The sequence below is a fragment of the Cryptomeria japonica genome, chromosome 11 (assembly GCF_030272615.1).
Source record: "Cryptomeria japonica chromosome 11, Sugi_1.0, whole genome shotgun sequence".
Lineage (NCBI taxonomy): Eukaryota > Viridiplantae > Streptophyta > Pinopsida > Cupressales > Cupressaceae > Cryptomeria > Cryptomeria japonica.
This window is the reverse complement of record NC_081415.1, coordinates 494,310,987-494,334,102: the sequence shown is the minus strand read 5'-3', so window position 1 is coordinate 494,334,102 and position 23,116 is coordinate 494,310,987. Positions and strand designations below refer to the sequence as shown.

General features: G+C 36.5%; 1 protein-coding gene across 4 annotated transcripts in view; it reads left to right on the top strand.

The window, feature by feature from the left end:
• Positions 1–23,116, top strand: part of LOC131068309 (uncharacterized) — a 374,805-nt gene that overhangs the window by 281,676 nt on the left and 70,013 nt on the right. The gene's annotated exons all lie outside the window — the stretch shown is intronic.

Genomic DNA, 23,116 nt, shown 5'->3' with positions numbered 1-23,116 from the left:
ATATATTGTTCTCTAAATATAATTTCTCAGTCTGGATATGTTTGAATGTGTCTGGGTCTGATTGAGAGGGCCTATAATTAGAATTTAGAGTTTTTCTTCCACTGTGTCTCATTTTGCATCATATGTGGCATTAGGAATACTAGATTTTGACCTAGTCAGATGATACTGTATTTTCATTTGGTAGGCAATCTGTTGGATGGCACAGTAAATTTTAGCATTTTAAATATGTTATGAAAATAATTACCTAAAGCAAAGGCAGTGAACACAATAAAGACATATGATCCTTGAATTTAAAGGGATCATTATCGAACTTGATAATAGATTAAAAACTTACAAGAAGGTAGCAAATCTCTGAGAAGAAATGTGAAGTGACAACACTCTGATTTTTATATTCAGCTGACAATTTTTTATATATATTTTAGTAAAAAATGAAATCTCAACATAGAAAGTGAGGTGATCTACCTTAGAATGTGAGAAGCCATGCAACAAGAATTTCCTGAAGAAGTTGAGAGGATTTGTTGTGACTTAAGACTCAAAAAAATCCAAGACCTTATTTCCTGAAATTTTGGATTTTTAAAAAATTTCATGACCATCTTTGTCAATTACCATGACCGGTGTGTCTGTTTTCTTCAACAACTTGAAACCAATTCCTTAAGTATGTTTCTCAAAGTACCAAATAAATTTGATGGATGATTGAAGTCTTGGAATAAAATTCTCTGGGCATGGAATTATCTGCTTTAGTTTGGGCAGTTATTGTTGAAGTTTGGTTTGTTGTAACTTTTCATATTTCATCCACATATCAATGCAAATTTCTTCTTTGGAGACTATTTCTTTATCAAGCTTCTACATTTCTTGGTTTAATGTTTCCTTTGTATAATTATTAGTGTGCCTAATATTTTTGGAATACCTTGGAATTGATGTCAGCTGGTACAATCTTGAATGTTTGCTCATTCTATAATTTATTAGGATTATATAGATAAATACAATTATATCACATACATTTTTTATGATTTTACTGAGCATTGTGTGTTGTAAGGCTCCTTGGGGTAATCCATTTTCCACCAATTTCTTGGGTCCTTGCGTATGTACATTGACCTATTAAATGCATGTGGGCTTTTCTTTTCTATTGATCATGCAATTGTGCTCATAATTCTTACATGGTACTAGAACCTGGGGTTTAAAATCTATTACTTTTTGGTCATTTGCAACTGCTTGGTGCATGCAAGCATTAGTGACAACCCAAGATGGTGTTTGGGTGTGTTTTATCATTCTGTTGGAGTTGATTTTTAAAAAGAAGCAGTTGAATAAAATGTGTGGTTCAAATGATAGTTTTGGTCATACATATATGATTCTTTCAAAGATTTGAAGGTGGGGAGTGCTATTGTGAAGAGGAAAGGATTTGTTTTGGTTCTTTGGTGCAAGAATTAGTCCATATAGGAGAATTAGGGCTTAAACTACAGCTGAACACATTTTTTCACTTGTACAATTTTGTTGGGGGTAAAATTTTTTTTGGTAGAAAAAACCTTTTCAATTTCTTTGGTGACAATCTTTAGGTAATGTTGATCTATTTAGAATACCACCGATAGTTTTGGAGAGGAGTGGTAGCTTTAGATGACTGTATTGATAGGGAATTTGGTCAAATGACAATTGGGTGAGTATTTTGAGCTTGTTACTCGATTAGATGGATGACACATTTTTGGGAATTAATGCCTTTATATCCTAATAAAGAAGAAAAGATTTCAAAGTAGTCATGAATCATTAGAGGAAAAAGTTAGAAGGTCCCTATGGATAAAAGAACAAAAAGAACGATAGAGAAGATTGAATGGAATTGCTAAAGACATTAAAGGGTTCTTGATGGACAGCTCAAGCCCACTAAGGAGCAAAAGTCAAAACATTAGTCGAAGCTGTAATTTAGAGGAGAGAAAAACCTTGACAACTGAATAACATGCGAAGGCAAAGTGGGAGGAAATAGCGAGGCATCTACATTTCCCCAACGAAGTGTACAAATATCTTGACAACTAAGCGACAAAACCATCCGTCCATCAATGTCGAACAAAGAGGAGCAGAAGGAGAATCTATAGATGAACTAACTGAAACCTACAAAAGTAATATATGTCGTATTGAAGAGCCAAGAATCAAAGGAATAGAGCCTAAAAGACCCAAACATAGGGAGCATAGGATAGATCCTGAAGGAAACCTGAGTGTGAGGAGTGCTAAAGAAGGATGAGTAAGGATTCCTACATGGCCAAGAGTGCAAAAGTTGCATTGGAATGTATAAAACAAAAGTTTCCGCCCATGTTCTAGTCATGAAGGGTAGGGAAGAAGGATGGTGACTCCCCTAGCATGAGAGGCAAAATTTTTTGAAGTTCATAGGGAATGGTGGAGGAACCAATATGGAACTACAAAACATGTCAAAAAATATGGATTGCAATCGACCAATATGATAAAAACTATTGGTTGAGAGCATTTTCAATGACCTTAAGGGGTGTAGCAATTGATTGGTTCACAAAACTTGAGGCAAACTCCATAGCCTCATGGGATGCATTGAAAAAGCATTTGAGGAAGAATTTAAATTGATTTGAGATGACAATGAGATCCTAGTGAAAATATACAATACAAAACAAGGTAATCATGAAAATGTAAGAGTCTATAATTGTAGACTCAAGGAACTTCTAGTGAAACTAGAAATCAACTTGTGGATGGAATAAAAAAGAGGTGATTCATTGAAGGACTGATTCCTGCCCCGAGAAAGAAGATGAAAGTTGTGTACTGTCCTCTTATGTCAATGCTTATATCAAGCTATGGACATAGAGAGTGAAGATAAAATATCTTCTAGATAGATATGATGAGATAATGAGTCAAAGATTGTACAAGCCTTGAGAAGGGATATGATGAGAATGATGAAGGAACTCGAGAAAGGAAGTTACCAATGAAAATAATGAATTGTGGTGTACCGAATGTTAAATGGAAGGACATGTCTTCAAGAAGTTAAGTAGCGCACAATTGCTCTTCACACAAGGGGAATAATTGACCTCGTCAAATACACCATCAAAGCCCCAACATAACAACAATAATACATCCTGTTGATGTGTTTTTATGCACTTCATACTATGAACATGTGAATTTCACCATTAATCATCTATAATAGCTTCCATCCATCTAATCAACATGAAAATAAATGAGAAGTAGAGACCATGCAAATGTTGAATTAACACATAAAATTCACCATATCTTCAATGAAAATAATATGCTTCTTGCAACAAAGTCTTGGCAACAATCTCCTTTTCTCCTACTCTACTCTAGCTATCTGCTATCAACTATTGATCAACTATTAACTATTAACCTTTACAAATGAGGAGAGCAAGCCTTTTATAGTTCTCTCAATACAATTGAATGGCTAGGATCAAATCTTCATCAATGGACAAGATTGAAAGATAAAAACCCTAATTAGGGTTTATTACACCCATTACATAGCATTTAATGCTTGACCAATGATAAAATTACTGAGTTACCGGGTTCGGCCCCCTAGACCCTTGGTACTGGTCCGGTCCGATCTTGGTTCGGGGTTTGGGTCCGGTTCACCTGTGGTTTGGACAGGGTTCGTGATTCATAGGCTTGGTTCAAACCAGGGTGAACCCAAGAGAACCCAGGTCAAACCCAAGAGGACCCAGATCGAACCCAGGGGTCTGACAACACAAAAATGGATTTTTTTTTTGCAAAATTTAATTTTTTTTAATTCCACCACATAAAAAATAAAAATATGACCCTAAAAGTGAGTTTTAAAACATTAACTTGGCTCATTTCACACAAGCAACATGACTACAAGCAAGGGGAAACAAAGATGTGGGATATGGAGCCAAAACATATTGATTCGGATGATTTCACTTCTCAGCTTGTTGCATTTGATGAATCAGATAATGAGCAAACTTAAAGTGCAAGTGCAAGTGTAAGTGGCATTGGCATTGATTCATCTAATGTCAATGTCAATGATGAGGAGGAGGAGAATGAGGATGACGAGTTAGAGAATCCATTTGATGATCAAACTTTAAATAATAAATTGTTGAAAGTTGAAACAATGATACTTGAATATTTTATCATTTTGATATTAAACTTGATGTATATGATGTTGTTATGGTATGATCATGATGCTATTTGACATGCTAATCTTAATTCATGCTTATATATATATATAATTTACATGTTTTTATACTAACGAACCCAAACCCTGTTTCAAAATTTTGCCGTACCAGCATATCGGTTCCGTACCAGCGTATCGGATCTTCGAACCCAAACCCAAACTGGCAACCTAGTAAAATTATAATAAATGGGACACATGTCCTTCCTTGAATGTTGACCAATGAGAGAATGGGGTAGGTAAGATAAACAATATTTGATGAAGTGACATTTGTCGGTTGCTACACCCTTGTTGGATGAGTCAGGTGCATTGAATCTGGATGCCTTGACTTGGAATGATGTGATTGGGCTGGTGATGATAGGGAGTGATGCAGAGAAAGGGTTCACCCAATCACACATTAACAAGGTTCTACACAAATTTGTCAACTAGGACCAATGCAATCCTAGGCCTTCATCTCTAAACCAACAACATTAGGGCCATTTGAACTTTCGTTGGCATATATGCATATGAAACCCTAATCCAAGTTGGCAACATCCCACAACACTATTGGTTTCAAGAACAAATTCATTACAAAGCCAAGCAACCACTTTATGCATGACCACTCCATATACCCTTGACTAGCATTAAGACTGCCCTCTTGAGGATCAAAGGAACACACACCACCAATTTAAGGCACATCAACTTGGAACAGGTCTGGAAAACCTTTCACAACACACTTCAACAACATACACTATGGTTATTCAATCAACTTTGAATATGGTTGAACAATGTTTCTTTTGCTGCCCACTAGACTGTCATACATAGTCTCTTTAGGACTGTCATATCCTAACTTATGCAAACCAATACTTGAAGCCTTGCAACTTGGAGAAATCAAAGACAATGTTATTACAGACCTTCCCATAAAAAAATAGCATTTTCCACAGTACAAAATTGGAGATATGATTTTTTTGTCTCTGGAAACCCTAGGTAGGGTTTGGGACTGTTTTCACCAAAATGTTCTAACTTTTGCAAACTCAATGAAATGACTCCAAACGAAAAGGGAAAGTTTTGTATTTCATATATTTATCATCCACATGCCTGAACTTGACCATACCAGGTCGTACAAATCCATACCAAACAAGTTTCTTGCTGTAAAACAGTAAAAATCTGGAAATTGCAATCACTAATTTGATCACAACTTTCACAAAACATAATGAAAATCAGTCAAACCAAAATAATTTGAAAGATTACAACATTTTCCCACTTTTCCAATTTGTTTCAGGCCAATATCAATCCATATCAGTCCGTACAATGCAAATCGTAGTCAGATTTCACAAAAATTACAAGGAAAAGTAGTGAAAAATGATGTATCTCTTTCATTCAAACTCCTCCAACCCCTAGATTTGAGTTAGGAGTATATATTTATGCATTACAATCACATTTCAACTGCCCAACCGACCATAACTCCCTTTGTTAAGACTAACGACACTTCTTTACAAAATATGTTTCAATTTGACAACTTTACAACTTGACAATTTGGACAAATTTTTGACAACTTTGCATGAAACTTTCCAAAATGGATCCAAATGATGCCAAATGGTTTTAAATGACCTTATTAGACCCAAAAACGTCAAAAAAAACCCAAAATCAAAATGACCATATACATACCATGATGCCCCTGCATCAGGGAGCCACCTCAGCTTGCTCTTCATAACTCATCAGAAGTGTTGTAATTCGGGCAATATCTCTTGATACTCAACATTTCCAAGCGCCTGATATGATGATGGTGGGAGATATTCCCAAATTGCATCATCTTCTAACTTTGATTAACTCTTCTAGAACTATCTTCTACCTTGATCACATTTGCATTCTCTTTCTCGTGTGGAAACTCCTTCCTTAGGATGTCTAGAACTTGTTCTTACATTACTCTCTATCTTGAATTTCCTATCTTGACAAGTATTCTTGGATTTTCGAAGGAAATTCAAGACTGTTTTAAAATTCCTTCCTTTAGCACTTTCATCTCTTATGCTTGCTCTTTATTGATCTTCACATTATGATGATGAGTCTTTATCGTTCTCTTGCAATGTGGATGAATCATCTATTCACCTTCTTGTGTAATCTTGTGAAATCTTCTCCTTTGAGCCACTTCCTTGTGTTGATCTATACAATGCTGAAGTTGTCTCTCCTGCATTCCATTTTCTTGCTTCTTGCATCAGAGTGTGATGCTGCTTGCAGCTAGCTCCTTCCCTTGATCACTTGCAACAACAAACAAGATAGCATCAAACACACATGGTATAAACAGCTTTCATATATTTTTCTAAGCTTTCTAATCTGATACGCCTTCCTAATGGGGTGAAATGATGTTCTGATTTCTGATCTTATGCCTAATTTTGTAATACTTAAGGGTCTGATCTGATTTTTGATTTTTATTTTACCCTGATCTATCTTTGGCTGTGGATTTTAACATGAAGTGGAATTTTGCTAGGATGGTCGGACTTTTGGGGTGCAACTAGAAGTTTGCTAATGATGGTCGGACTTTTTGGGGGCGACTAGAAGTCTTCCAAGTATGGCCGGACTTTTGAAGGGCAACCAAAAATCTTCCAAGGATGGTCGGCCTTTTGGAGGGCATTTGGAAGTGATGGGAGGAAAGCTGGGCTTTTGGAAGCCAAGTGGAAGTGAATTGGAGATGGTTGGGGATTTGTAGGGGAAGTGGAAATCCGTGGATTTGAGCATGAAGTAGAAATTGTGAAGGATGGTTGGGCTTTTGAGGGGGAAGTGAAAGTGAGCTCATGATGGCTGAGCTTTTGACTAGCAAGTGGAAGTAATGTAATCTGCTACCATTCTCCTTCAACATTAATATCTCCTTGCTCAATTAACATTCAAAGCATGTTTGTCTTTTTCACCAAGGCATTTTGTTATCACTCAACAAGAAATTAAGATAGCATCATTGTCTCCAAGTTCTTCAAACATTCAACCTCCATCAGGTGTGGATCTTAGCAAGTGAGGGAGTAGTACATCCTAGGTCGGGATTTTGAAGGGGAAGTGAAACTTCTCAAGGTAGGCTATGGATTTGAGGTGGAAGTGGAAGGTCAGGGATTTGAGGTGGAAGTCGAAGTGGCTTGTCCAAATTGTTGATTACCTTGATCGCCTTCATTCCTCATCACACTTAGCCATTTGCTTGATCAAATTATCATGATGATGCACTTCATTTTCAATGTTAAAGATGTGAATTAGCAATGTTTCTTCGTTTCCTTATTCATCAACCTTGCTCCCTTCATGCTTAAGGTGTGGATTTATGGGAGTGAAGGAAGAATTCCCTACTTCCACTCTGAGTTGACCACTTCACTGTCTTCACCAAGTGTAAAATTACTTGCTTATAAGGTTAACTTGGTGTTTTCTTCCTCTTTCATCATCTCTTAGACTTGGGTTGATCTTCATTTAGCACTTCATCTTATTCTTTTGATTGTCGAATTTTGGCCATAGAATTTGAAATTTGGTGGACCTCTAAAGTTTACGAAATGTTCGTTAAAATTCGTCGTATATTCGTAGCCCTAATGCATGTTGTTTTTTTATTAAAATATATTTGAAAAAAAACAAAAATTCGAAGGCTTATTTTGCACAAGCATTAATGTTTTTTTTTTGTTTTATCCAACGTTCATCTTTCTCCCTATGGTTTGCAAGGCTCCATGAACATGTTGTTTGGTTTGCAAGGTTTTGACCTTCAATAACCCTCCTCACCTCCAATTTATTATTTTTAATACATTCTTAACATTTATTTTGTTATGTTTTTATATTATTTATTTATAACATGTTTTCATATATTGTTAATATTATTATTTATGTAATGCATTAGTTTTATTTATATTTATTAGTTATTACTTTAATAATATAAATTTATATAAATAAAATTACATATTTATAATGTACAAAATTTATTATATTAATATATTTTTAGTTTATATAATATTTATTTATTTTAATATATGTAATATTTATTATTTTGTGTTGTTATATATGTTTAATATTATTTCTTTATATTATGTTTCTAATATCTATATATTTTTAGAATCATTTTATATATAATATTTTTTTTTTTCTATATATATATTAATATTATTTATATTATTAACAAAAAGACATGAATAAATTTGAAAATATAAATATGAACATAATATTACAAAGTTACAAATTCATGTTATATTATTTACCAATGTTAAAACTGTCTATTTTTATAATTTTGTGAATATGACATTTTTAAAAAGTCAAATTTATTTAAGGCGAATTTAATGGTGAATTTTTTTTCGAATTTTTTCTCCTTACCAAACTTCATTCAAATTTTATTGCTGCCAAATTTAAACTCAAACTCGAACCTTGTGACATTGGACTATCACCCAAGCACAAACAAAGATGGCTAGTTACCTAAACCCTCGTATGTAGAAAGAAAGGCTTTGAGAAGCAAAAGCAGAAGTGAAGCAAGCTATGGAAGCGGATTGTCATGAATCTCTATCTAATTTGTTGGTAGGATTTGAAGTAACATATATTTCTTGCAAGAGGAGTGTCGTGAATGGCCTCAGAGTTTTCTCCTTCAACTTCAATTCGAGTATCAAATAAATTTTGTCTTTGTAGTAGATGACCTCAATTACCACCTTATACTTGTCATCTCAAATCCTTCCATCCATCAGCTCACATAACAAAGTGTTTTTGCAATACTCAACTAAAAGATGATCCTTTCAATCAGTTGAAATCTCCCTCAAGGAGCATATAGTGGGTTCCCTAGTGCATCAACTATAATACTCCTATTTGTAAAAGATGTGCAATTTACATTCAATATGCAAGTTATATTCTACTATCTAATTCTATGATTACCTTAATGTATATATCTGAATATCTTCTTATTTGTGGCAGGTGAGAGGAGCATTTTATATTTTCTATGTCCTATCTCACGAATGCCATTTGCTATAAGTATATGACAAACAAGGCACGGTCAAGCAATGCCTTGATCGGTCATGACCGATCAAGACATTACTTGATCGTGTCTTATTGTTAATACTAATAAACTGCATGTTATGTAGATGTTAATCGGTGTGGAGTATAACCGATGATTATCGGTATTTACCAAGCATTGCCACCCGATAGTATATTGGTGGCTGTCAATGCTAACAGCCGATAGTTATCGGTGTCTAACAGAATACTAACCGATAACTATGCATTCGATACATATACTATATGCACCCCGATATAATATGCAACCCGGTCTAATGCAATCCGATAATAATATATTAATCGGAGTCATCATTATATTAGATCGATATTCATCTAGATATAAGATTCATTAAATAGATGAATATGAGGAAGATGCAAAGTATGGTTTAATCAATAGTTTGATCATATACAAATATATAATGACTATCAAGGATGATTCAATTGCTTGATGGTTTTGATTGAATGAGAGACTTCATTTATCTCTCATTCAATCATTTATCTTACTGAAGCTATTATGCATTAACACTCCCTCTTAGCTAGGTAAGATGAATGTAGACAATATATTCAAGCATCATAATCTAATTGATAGTTATTCTTTTAGTCATTCATGGGAATCACACCACTTAAACATTTGGTATGATGTATCACCTATACACGTGATACTAGAGTTCATTATGTCAATCTTGCATTTGACAAGATATCACCCAAGCATGTGATATCAGTATTGCCTAAACACGCAATACTTAAGGATAATCATATGAGAAAGATTTAAATTCTCATCTTATCCAAGTTGTGGTATGTGCATTAACACTTCATATGAATGTTTCACCACAACACAATCATGGCTTCATTCATGATCCACCAGAGATCCACCATGATAACTGGTTTGGGCATTATAAGATCGTTTGGACAATGCCAACAAAGATATTTAATCAAGGCCCAATCGGTTATACCCATACCGATTTAAATAATATTACTTTGCTTATTAATCATGCATATAAGGATTGAACGAATAATGTATAAAGCATGGTGATAGTAAATAATCAGTTTACCAAATATGTGAGGTCGATAGGCTATTTACATATTTGGTTTCAGTTAGTCGGTCTGTAGGATTACTATTGACACTATATATATTATCAACACTCCCTCTTAGCTAGGGAAGATAAAGTTACCATATCTATCATCTCATTTCTTATGATTGTCAGGATTCCTTATGAGGTTTCATAATCTTATTCTACATAGGATTATACCATTCAAATATGAAGTATCACCTAAACACGTGATACAAGGGGTTAGTCATATTGTAATGACATGATATCACCTAAGCACGTGATATCAGTATTGCCTACACACGCAATACTTAAGGATAATCATATGAAAATAATTAAATTTTCAACATATCCAAGTTGTGATAAGTGCACTAGCATTCTATTTCAAATGCAATATCACAACACAATCATGGCACGTCCATGACATACCAGAGATCCAACATGATAACTGTTTTGGACATTATAAGATCGTCACCTTATAATGTCCCCATACAAGTGTTCACTATCTTGAGAGATCGTCACCTCTTAGCTATGAACCCAGGGATTAAAATCCAAAAATGTTCTGCCATGACAAAGAAGTTTACACATTAAACATGCAAATATGGATTACAAAGCAAATTACCTTTATATCATACCTAAACCTTTTCTGAAATGATCAACCTTCACTCTGAAAGAGGTTTGGCTAGAATATCTACAGTTTGATCTCCAAGGGAAAACCCTCCTACTCGAGGGAGAAACACCCAGCATAAAAATTTCTTCTTTATATATCAAATATGTCTAGCAATAATGCAAGATACGGGCCCAATATATGTTGCTTCACTCCTTGAAGCAAATTTCACAAGAACAAATCTGATTGGCCTTCTTCACAGGATCTATCTGCTCTAACTAATATATAAACTGCTCTTCACATAAATTGAATGGATTAGAGAATGAGTTTGCATCTTCTATATATATGAGGGAGGCACCCTTTCACAAGGGGTCGGTCCTCAATGACACCATCTGTCTCTTTACAAGGGTGGCCACTACAACATCAACACTCCCTCTTAACTAGGGAGGAATCCTTGTTAATAATATAGTTATGAAATGACATCCACCATGGCTACTCCTAGAGGGTGGAACACGATTCATCACGGTACCCAGCATGTTGACATTCATCATGGCTATTCCCAGAGGGTGGTACATGGGCCTTCTCCTCAAACTTCTCCCTCACAGAGAAGAGTGTATTAACAAGGGCTTGCTCCTCAAACTTCTCTCTCACAGAGAAGAATGCATTAAGCAAGGACTTGCTCCTCAAGCTTCTCTCTCATAGAGAAGGATGAATTAAGCATATCTTCATGATGGTGTGGCTCCCTCTGAGCCTGATATCAACTTTCTGACCTCTTTGTCTAATGTTGCTTCTGATGAAATGTTAGACTCCCTCTGAATCTGATATCAACCATCTGACCTCCTCTTCGAAGAACCAGATCGCAAGGACAAACTGTATGGGTTCTTCTTCTTCGATGAATACTTACCGCCATCAACTCAGTCCTATGACTGCAAGCATCAAGTTCTTTCTCCCTTGAATGAAATCTCTTATGCTTCTTGGTTTGTCCTTTCTTTATCTCGAAAGATCACCTACAAAACATGACTTATAGAACTCTGGTATGTACTTAGTAAATTCACCACGAGTAGCATAAACAAGAGCCCCTATGGTCAACATTGCTTCCTCATGGACTGTTGCACTTCTACAGGCAAATACTTGTTTATAGATGGAAATGAGAAATCTCAGAATCTCCACTAAAGTTCCCTCCATATTCTTCTTGAATTCTTCATCACAAATAGTACATCAAAACTCTATAGCCTAAAGAGCAACAAGCTCTTCATCTCTTTTAACTGCTTTTGTTGTGATTCCAAAGAAGTTCTGCATGTAAGGGGTAAGTTTCTCATAGTACGTTGAAGAAATTGAAACAAGATATTCAAATGTAGCTTGTCCTGTGCGGACACCTACTGATAATGTTGATTCGCAAATAACATGCATAATGTAATTGCATGAATTAATAACTACATATGAAATTCATGATCATTAATCAAACATGGATTACTTATCTCTTTGTTTATTAGTCTTCCTCGCAATCCAGCAATTGTTCATTCCTGATTCTTTGCACTTGAAGATTTAGATCTCATTTGATGGTTGCTCTTTGATACACATACATTTAGTTGTTGTGTTCATCTGACATAACCAGGATCTTGTGAGATGTTGAGCCCATATGCCACGCACAAGATACTCAACAGTATCAATGTGGCATCGATCTTCCTCAATAATCTTCCCAACCATACATTCAAATGAAGACCCTTCTCTGCAAATTTGTACATGCTATAAGAGAGCATCGAATTGGTTTTGTCTATAGTAAGACCATTGCTTCTTATGTCGCTCTCTGACTGGCAAATATATGAGCATTGTTTCCAATGTTGTGGCGCTAGCGCCAAACAACATTAAAGATAAACCTTAATGCTCAATTCAATAGATGGAACTACTAATCACAAAAACTTGTTAAGTGATTCGATACACAGACAATCCATCAGATTTATGTCTGATTGAGATCTTGCTGCCTCCCTTGAACTTTATGTCAATGCATTATCTATTAATTAGACTAATCCAACCCGAGCTTCGCAATCTAGTAAACTCATTACTGTCAATATAACATGTCCTGCCTTTTATTTTATTTTTTATTTATTTTTATTTTCAACCGACAAGGAGCATGGCCACCGCCTACAACGATTAGAAGCTTGTTTAGAAGATCATAATTTCTGATCTGGTTGTTGCTCTTCCACATTGCTTTGCTTTGTAGTGTCTGCTTGGAACATGGAAGATTATCTCTCCCGCATTTTGACGCTACATACTCTATCATCTTTGTAGCACAACTGTATCCGTAGCTGTGTTCATGGGGTGTGTGTACTATGTCATCGCCTCTGCAAAAACCAGCCTGCGATAATATCCATCAACTTATGTTTCATTACTCTATGAATGTGATAGACCTCTTCATGCGACATGTTCAAACCCATCCTCGTACAGAAAGGCACTTGACAAGATAATCTTGTCTCATGGTAGAAATGCCCGAAAATTGATCACACGGTCGTTGTTGTCTGATAATAACAAGGCACTACGAACAAGTGTTCATTCAGAGTGCACTGGTTACTCCTGTGATCTTATGGACATTTAGAGACACATATCTGCCATCAAACTTTGACTTGCAACCTTCCTTATTGCCTTGCTCAATTCACATAGAATCGCTCCCTCGTGATTCCATAAAGAACTTGGCTCTTAATGTGCAAATTGTAGTTGATTTCCTGAGAGTAGAGTCGATCTCCTTTAATATCCAAATTGCATTAGAATAGGCAATCGAGATATCCAAATCACCACGCTCAAAGAAGTTCCGACCTAGATGAGGAGTTGTCTGATTGCTTCAACAAATCTGATAGGATTTTCAAATCTGATGGCGCCACTCATTAGAAGAATTTTGATGTTGAATATATGCTTGATTGAATTTTCCATAAAATTGAACAGCCTCAGGTTCGATTTAACCTGGCTTTGATACCATGTAAAAGATGTCCAATTTACATTCAATATGCAAGTTATATTCTATTATCTAATTCTATGATTACCTTAATGTATATATCTGAATATCTTTTTATTTGTGGCAGGTGAGAGGAGCATTTTATATTTTCTATGTCCTATCTCACGAATGCCACTTCCTATAAGTATATGACAAACAAGGCACGGTCAAGCAATGCCTTGATCGGTCATGACTGATCAAGACATTACTTGATCGTGTCTTATTGTTAATACTAATAAACTGCATGTTACGTAGATGTTAATCGGTGTGGAGTATAACCGATGATTATCGGTATTTACCAAGCACTGCCACCCGATAGTATATCGGTGGCTGTCAATGCTAACAGCCGATAGTTATCGGTGTCTAACATAATACTAACTGATAACTATGCATTCGATACATATACTATATGCACCCTGATATAATATGCAACCTGGTCTAATGCAATCCGATAATAATATATTAATCGGAGTCATCATTATATTAGATCGATATTCATCTAGATATAAGATTCATTAAATAGATGAATATGAAGAAGATGCAAAGTATGGTTTAATCAATAGTTTGATCATATACAAATATATAATGACTATCAAGGATGATTCAATTGCTTGATGGTTTTGATTGAATGAGAGACTTCATTTATCTCTCATTCAATCACTTATCTTACCGAAGCTATTATGCATTAACACTATTGCCTTTCACATTCTTGATGTCAAAGTCATATGCCTGAATTTTTTTGATCCACTTCTATTATCGCTCATTCAAGTCCTTCTACGACAAAAAGTATTTCAAACTATTATGGTCTATTCTAACAACAAATTTTCCACCTACCAAATATTGCTTGAATTTTGCCAATGCATGCATGATGTCAAGAATCTCTTTATCATTGATGGAATATAATCTATTAATATTTCTGCATCATGGAGCTTCCTACTATCATGAGCAATGGGGTGCCTATTTTGCATAAGTATTGTTCTAATTCCCTCACCTAAAGCATCACACTCCAAAACAATAGGCTGAGAGAAATCAAGTAATGCCAAAACATGACATGATCTCATTAGCTCCTTAAGTTTGTTAAATTTGCATTGAATTTCCTGCATCCATCTGGAAGCCCCTTAGTGAGATTTGTGAGAGGTGCACCAAGCCAGGATAGCCCCTTAACAACCTCCTATAGTAACTCCAAAGGTTGAAGAATCCCCTCAACTCAATGTCTTTGGCGGTGGCCAGTCCAATATGGCCTGAATTTTCTCTTGGTGGACCTTCACTCCATCCACACTGATCGCATGCCCGAAATAAAGTATATTAATCAGCCAACTCACACTTGGAAGCTTTGGCAAACAAGGATTATGCCCCTATGATGCCCAACAACTCATCAAGTTGCTTGAGATGATCCTCTCAAGTCTTGTTGTAAATAAGAATGTCATCAAAGAATAGCAATAAAAAAAATTGTATTCGCTTATGGAAAATTTGGCTCATGCAAGACTGAAATGTAGTGGGAGCATTGGTCAAACCAAAGGGTATGAACAGAAACTTGGAGTGACCATAATGACACCTGAATGTTGTTTTGTGAATTAATTGCTTCTGATCTCTGATCTGATGGTATCCAAAATTAAGATCAATTTTCAAAAAATATATTGCACCATCTTCTTCCCTAAGACAATTGAAGAAGCAAAGGGACTTGAGCTAGGCCTGATGTGCTCCATATCAAATAATCCCTTGATCATTTTCTCAATTTCCTCTTTGAATCTCTTCGGATGTTGATAAGCAATAATAACTCAATCACATGCTCAAAAACCCCTGTCAAGACATCTCCCAAGAGGAATCTCATTTAAAACTACACTGGGTTTATTCAAAACAGATTGGGGAGCCACATGATACTGTCCATCACCATCAGAAGGAGTTTCAGAAGAATTCAAACACTAGGCTGCCCAAGTAACATCACCATGTCTGAATATACTCTCCTTTTGAAGAAAACACACTTGTACTGAGAAGGGGGGTGAATCAGTATATGACAATTTTCACTTATTTAAAACTTTAGCAATTATAGAGCAATTGTAATGTCCCCAAATTTTAGTGTCCAATTTTATTTGTGGTGAGCCTTTTGGAGATTATTCAAGACATGTTGATTCACACTTACTATTTTAGTAAGTCACTTGGATGTTTCGCTCGTACTTAACTATTTATAGTAAGTCACCGAGGTGATCACTTGGCATCATATCTATATTTGGAAAGTGGATGGATTATTCCCCTGAGTTGATAATGGCAATTATCATGGGTTTAATAATATTCATTATATTAAATGACTTTATGATATGATGATGTAAAGGGGGATTAAAGAGAATTTAAGTTGTTTTCATAAAGTGACTTTATATATTTATTTAATAAAGCTCTCCAGCTTGTTCGAGAAGCTACTTCATAAGGACGAATTAAAAAATAAAGGATGTTTTATCCCACATTGAGCATGGAGGCTCACTTGGAGGTTGGGAAGTCTTTATAAACGAACTTAATCTTCATTGAAGAGCATGCTATGTGATTATATGATTGAAGCTATTTCTCCATTGTTGCCCAAATAACAGTGACTGGTTTTCCAAGGACGAAATGCATTGCGAACTTGAAGGTTGGACGGAACCCCAACTTTCCAAGAGAGGTGAACTCATCTTCAGAGTTTTCTATTGAGCCTAATGGTGGAAGTTTTGGTTCGAATAAGAAGCTATGCTGCAGATTGAGAGTGACATGAATGGTGGTCGTGAACACTGACTGTGAACAGTGTCTCAGCTACAGTGGTCGTGAACAATAATGTGGCTACAGTATTTGGTCTTAGTTTAGGGGTTATTGCCTTCATTTTGGTCATAATCAGCCTCCTAGAAGACAACTTTTGAGGATGTAAGCTGGAAGAATTGTGATTGATAATTTCTCAGGGTGCTGGTTGATTTAGGGCAGCGAACCCAAGACAAAGTTCTGTAATCATCAGGTGCACACGCCATTACAAATCCTTTACTATTCTGCACAGATTGATTATGTGGAAAGAATTATGTATTTGGTGAAGTTCTATTTGAAGAATTCCACTTGAAGTCGATAGCTGTTATAACTCCACTTATCATTTGTTTTGTTCGCTGAAGTTTATTTGCTCAATCCCATACATGAACTCTGAAACCAATCAAATCAGCCTTATGGATGCATAGTTGGAAATTTGGGAGTCTCTATTTGTATCTGCTCTTGTGTTTCACTTCAGATGGTAGCAGCAAAGCATACATTTATGTTGGACAGCGAATTATTTGTTGTGTTATGACAGCATGCAAAGTATTTGATGAAATGTCTCTGTGACAATAAGAGATAGTTGCTGTATGTTATGTAAGCCAAGTGTTTGATGAAGTGAATGTCCAGCATAATCTTGTGTTTGCATCAGAAGTTTGAGGTTAGAATCTGCAATTTAGTCAATACTCCAGTTTTGACAGCCATTCAAGTGTTTGTTTAAATGGTGGTATTTGGAGTATTGATGTTATCTCTGGCTTTTGGGACTATGTGCAATGTATTTGTTATAATGAGGATTATTTACTGAACATTCTAATTGATTGGTTAAGTAGATAAGTGTTTGTCTTAATGTGCATTGGTGAACCTGAAGGTTTATACGAAGTTTTGTACCAAAACACAATCATAATCAGGTTAAAAACTCAGAAATTGTTTGCCCTCTTGGGTGAATAACTTAAAGTACACAGATAAAGCACGTAATGCAGAATAATAATGCCATAGATATCAGATGCAATATATCAGATGTTATTCCATTCATAAGTCGTTCCTCACAAGTTACATTCGGAAGTATTTGAAGGTACCGTGGGGGTGCGAGCGCCAACTGTCGCACCGCAACTACCACCCCGCGGTTGCCAACTAACCAAGACAATTACAACTTAATTAACTAGTTTTATTTTCATGTACAATATTGCCGCCAACATCATCCCCCCCAAAAGAAAAGAAGTCGTCTCCGGATGACTTAACACAAAATAGAGATGACATTAAACAGAATTGCTGACGCCAGTCGAGCCCAGAACTTATACACCTGTTGCGTCCTCGCCTGAAAACCCTTTTCTGCTACCATCTGATGCTCAAGTGCGGATTTCACCATTACTGCTTCCTTCGACATCATAGTCCTCTTGTTCCTAAACCAAACTTGTCAGCAAAACACGCGTTTCAGTCTCAGCCTCCACCAACTGCTACTCAAATGATATTGTCTCCCTAGCCAATTTATCCTCGATAGCCACTGGCGTTGCCCTCTCGGCATCCAACTCCTGGGTATGCTGAGCTAAGTCTCACGCTAGTACTGCAGCCAACCTGGTGGTCAGCTCCTCCTGAGCCCTCTCTGCATCCACTAGGGCAACCTCACGTCCAGCCGAGACCTACTCCAAGTTCCTCAAAGTGTACCATTCTTGCCTGAAGGTGGTCACAATCCGCTGGCACAAAGGCTAGGAGACACCTCAAATCCTCCATCACACTCCCCAAAGGCTAATAACTGAACTGAATAACTCCCTGGTGTCATACAACTGCGCAGACCTGCAATGCCTTCCCTCAAACTCTGTTTGTTCCCAACCTCCAAATCCGTCTCCCTCTATGGCTTATGGCTTCCTCGCCAATGCTTAGTTGCAGGCTTCTTTCTCACAGTACGGAAAACCACAACACTTACCGTGACATCTCTAATGCCCTTCGCCCAACTCCAACAAGTGTACTGTAGCTCAAAAATAAACTGGGGTCTGGGGGCAGTGCCCCCAGCGGGGTCGAGGGGCAGCATAATATTTGGATAGAGATGAGTTGTTAGTCTGATTGCATATACACTTATGATGATTCTTGTGATAGATTTAACCTTGGATAGAATGAGCATGCAGGATCCCATGCAAGAATGAAATGCAAGCTAAATGCAAAGCTACGACCGGACCAGTCACTAGGTTATTGCGTTTTGTCATCATTGAGCTTTTTTAAATGTGGGAAGTAAGTGCAAACATCGATGGTATAATTAAACAATGATGACTTGAGCATGAATTTCTTGGATTTTGATATGAAAAGTTAGCACAAGCATCGAGGTATAATTGAACCAAGATGACCTGAGTGTTGCTTGCGTAAAACAGGCAGTATTAACCATTTCAATATGCAAATTGGAAATGTCTTCGATGATACTCCGATGATCATGTTCTGAGACAAATTTGCACATATTAATGATTAATTTACAGAAAATGGACAAGAAAAATATCATGTTCCTTCCTTGTTCCTCTAGTTAAAGACATCCTGGAGTCTCCCAGAAATCATGATAGCGAAAATCAAGATAGAAAAGTTGAACAATCATGCTAAAATCATTATCCAATAGATACCATCCATTGAAAAGTGTGTGAATGTGCTTAGACTGACATGCGGTAGTTTGATGGTTGACAATTTGATCTCCTGTTCTGTGTTGGATGTGTCTCAATTTTCGCTTGATAAGTGTTGCCCGACTATTGTTCTACCTGTTTGATTAAGCTCAAAATGATTGAATATTTTGCCTCCAGCCAGGTGCAAGATTTTGCCCCAAGCCTAGAAACAAATTTATTATGATATGCCCAATGATCCAAACCATGGTGAGAAGCCACCCAGGATGCCTGCATATGTACAAGGCTTTATTATGGATATGAATAGTGCTAAATGAATGCAAGCGGAAGGATGCATGAATTAATAGATGGAAGAGCTAGCGGACAAATAGCGCCTATTTGCTAGGTTTTCACCGTCTGTTTTTATTGCACTTTTTCTCATATTTGATTTTTTTTTTTTTTTTTGGATTTTCTGGTTTTTCACTATTTTTGAATTTTATGCTCTTTCACTATTTTTGGATTTTTTGTTTTTTCACTTCTTTTTTGGGGATTTTCTGCTTTTTCAGACATAAAAATTCTTTAGATGCATGCTATTGATGGGTTCCTCAAGCTGATCCCCGTCCTGTGTTGATAGCTAATATGCTCCTGACCCAAATACTGTTGTGACTACAAACGGACCTAACCAGTTTGGTACAAACTTTCCTTTCTTTTCTCGATCTGTCTAATTGCGTGGATTTTCCTTTAGTACTAGTTCCCCAACTCGAAAGACTCATGGTTTGACCCAGTGAATATAACTTCGGCACATTCTTTGTTGATATACCTTTAAATAATCAAAGGCATTTTGTCTTCGTTCATGGATCAATTCTAACTCCTACAATCTAGATACTCGTTGTTCTTCATCTGGGATAAGACCTTTAAATGATACTCGTAGAGAAGGTATCTCTACTTCTATTGGTAGTATTGCTTCTGATCCATAAACAAGAGAGAAAGGTGTGACACTTGTTGGTGTGTGGATACTAGTACGATAGGCCCATAGAGAAGGGTTCAATTGAATATGCCAATCTCTGCCAGCATCATTCACTGTCTTTTTGAGGATTTTCAAAATAGTTTTGTTTGATGCTTCTGCTTGCCCATTCCCTTGTGGATAGTAGGGTGTGGAAAATCTGTGTTGGATCTTGAATTTCTCACATAACTCTTGTACATCTTGATTCTTGAACGGTCGCCCATTATCAGTGATAATGGTTATGGGTATTCCATAGCAACAAATGATGTAATTCAAGATAAATTCAGCAATTTGTTTTCCCGTGATATTTGTGAGAGGTACTACCTCAATCCATTTTGTGAAATATTATGTAGCTACAAGGATGAATTTGTGACCATTAGATGAAGAAGGATTTATCTTTCCACCTAAATCAAGACCCCATTGACAAAAAGGCCAAGATGTTGCCAAAGCATGAAGTTCTTGTGTTGGTGCAAGAATAAAATTCCCATGGATCTGACATTGTTTGCATATTCTAGCTATCTGAAAAGAATCTCGTTCCATAGTTGGCCAATAATAGCCCAAGCGTATGATTTTTTTTGGAAGGGTAAGACCACTTGAATGAGTGCCACAAATGTCGTTATGGAATTCATGTAAGGCCTTCTTAGTTTCTTCTTGTTCAAGACATCTTAAAAGAGTATCATCTATACCTCGTTTAAATAGGGTATCTGCGACGAAAGTATAATAGGAGGATTGACGAATAAAGTTTCTCTTCTGATTTTTTGATAAGTCAGGAGGGAGGATATTATCTTTCAGGTATGTGTAAGTTTGTCCATAACGGGAAGAATCATGCCCAACGAGGTGACAGATAATTTGGGAATCAGGACAATTATAAGCCAAGGTAAAACAACTCTTCCACCAGGAATTCATAACGTTGTTGATTTTCCTATGTTTGAAGGACAGAAGCAAGTGTAGCCACGACGTCTGCTGCTTTGTTGTCATTCCTTGGAATTTGCTACAAAATTTATTTCTACAAAGTATTTCTTTATATCATCAACCATCTTTTTTTAAGGCATTAACTTTTCGTGTAATGCCCACCAAAATGCCCTAGAGAAATATAGCTAAAAACACACTAATTTAATATGTTTTTACAATACAACACATAACATCACTTAAGCAATGCAACGAGCACACAACAACATTTAAGTGTTATGAACATAGTGTTAGGACCCGGAAGGCAACTGAGAGGGGAGGGAGGGTGAATCAATTGCCTATGAATTTCAACCCAAATACAACTTAATCAAACTTGATACTTAATACTGGTAAACCAAACTTAATGTCAGTTAATAGATTAACAGTTAATATTAATACCGGTGAAACTTAATGCATGAAACAGAAAGAGAAACAACATCCACAAAACATAACACGGAGATTTTAATGTGAAAACCATGTAAGGGGAAAAACCACGGTGGGAAACTTTACCCACAATCAGATGATACTACTATAGATAGTATGTGTATACAAATGGGGTCTGCACATGCAGAAAGGCCAACCGCCTAGAGCACACTGCTCAAATGGGAGTTGCAATGACTACAGTAGGATAGTTAAATCCTAGAATAATGTATTGTTCAAAATAGCATCTCCAATGCTCGATTCAATACCGGTTAAGCTATGATAATCACCTTCAAACCTTCCTTGAACCTTCTATATGGTCTTCTCATATGATCTTAAATATTTTCACATACCATGTTGCAATACCATAACCTTACATACCATATCCCATATCCTATATCTCATCAATTGAGATCTTACATATATACAAAACCTAAGACCAATTGTGTAGGTCGGCTCACTAGGAATTTTACAATAAAATCAATTACAAACAAGTTAAGATGTGATGCATCATGTCGGCTCAATACATTTACAACTAAGTTACCGGGTCCGCCCCTGGGACGCCCTGGTACAGGTCCGGGTTCGACCGGGTCCGTGGTACGGGTCCGGTTCGACCTGGGTTTGACCAGGGTTTGAAAAACCCAGGGTGGGTTCGACCCTGGTCGAACCCAGGGTCGAACCTAGTCGAACTCGGGCGAACCCAGTCGAACCCGGGCGGCCCATAAAGTTAAAAAACAAAGCAAATTTTAATTTTTTTCGGTTCCGCCTTTTAAAAAGTGAAAATTATAACCTAAAAAACACTTCTAAAACACTTTATTGACACATTTCACCTCATTTGTGTTGCAAACAAATTTTTTATGAGAGCAGGTTGAAGAAAGGTTGAACAAAATTTGGCTTCCAAGATCAAAGAGGAGGAGTTGAAGACTGATTTTAGAAGCTTCAACAAGTGTTGCAGCATCATTTCCATACATTTTCAAGCTTCCATTGGCTGCAAGAGGTAAGTTTTTAAACATTTTTTTCCAACTATTTTTGTTTCACAAATTATCAAACATGAAACTTGAATTTTTTTTCATTATTTAGTTTTTGTTTTTGAATATGTTTATTTTATTTCTTGCCATAGGAACTAGAATGGCATCTACATCTTCCTCCATTGGCAATGAACAAATAATTGCAAAACAAAGAAATGATCCAAATTCTCCCTTATGGAAATATGTGGACATTATAAAACAACTTCTGGGAGGTGGGGGATTCCGTTGGAAATGCCATGGATGTGATATTGAACGTAATAGTTCATATTATCGAGTGGTAGGCCATTTGTGTGGAATAAAAGGAAGAGGCATCAAAAAATGCCCTGGAAAAAATGGTAAACCTATACCAGATGAGATAGTGATGAAATATATTAGGGAGCATGAGGCGGCAGAAGAGAGGGAAGCCCGTAGATTGAACCAAATCGCATCAAAGAAAACAAGGGGAATGCAAGGCCCTTCTAATCCCAGTATTGTAGTAGAAGACCACCCCTTTTTTGCCACAAATGAACCTCAAAGTGAACCACCCTTGACACGTAAAAGAACAAAGGGGCCTTTAGAAACCGCATTCCAAAATGAGAGTAGAGACAATGCTGATCAAGATATAGTAAGGTGCATTTATGCAAATGGGTTGTCATTCAATGTTGTTCG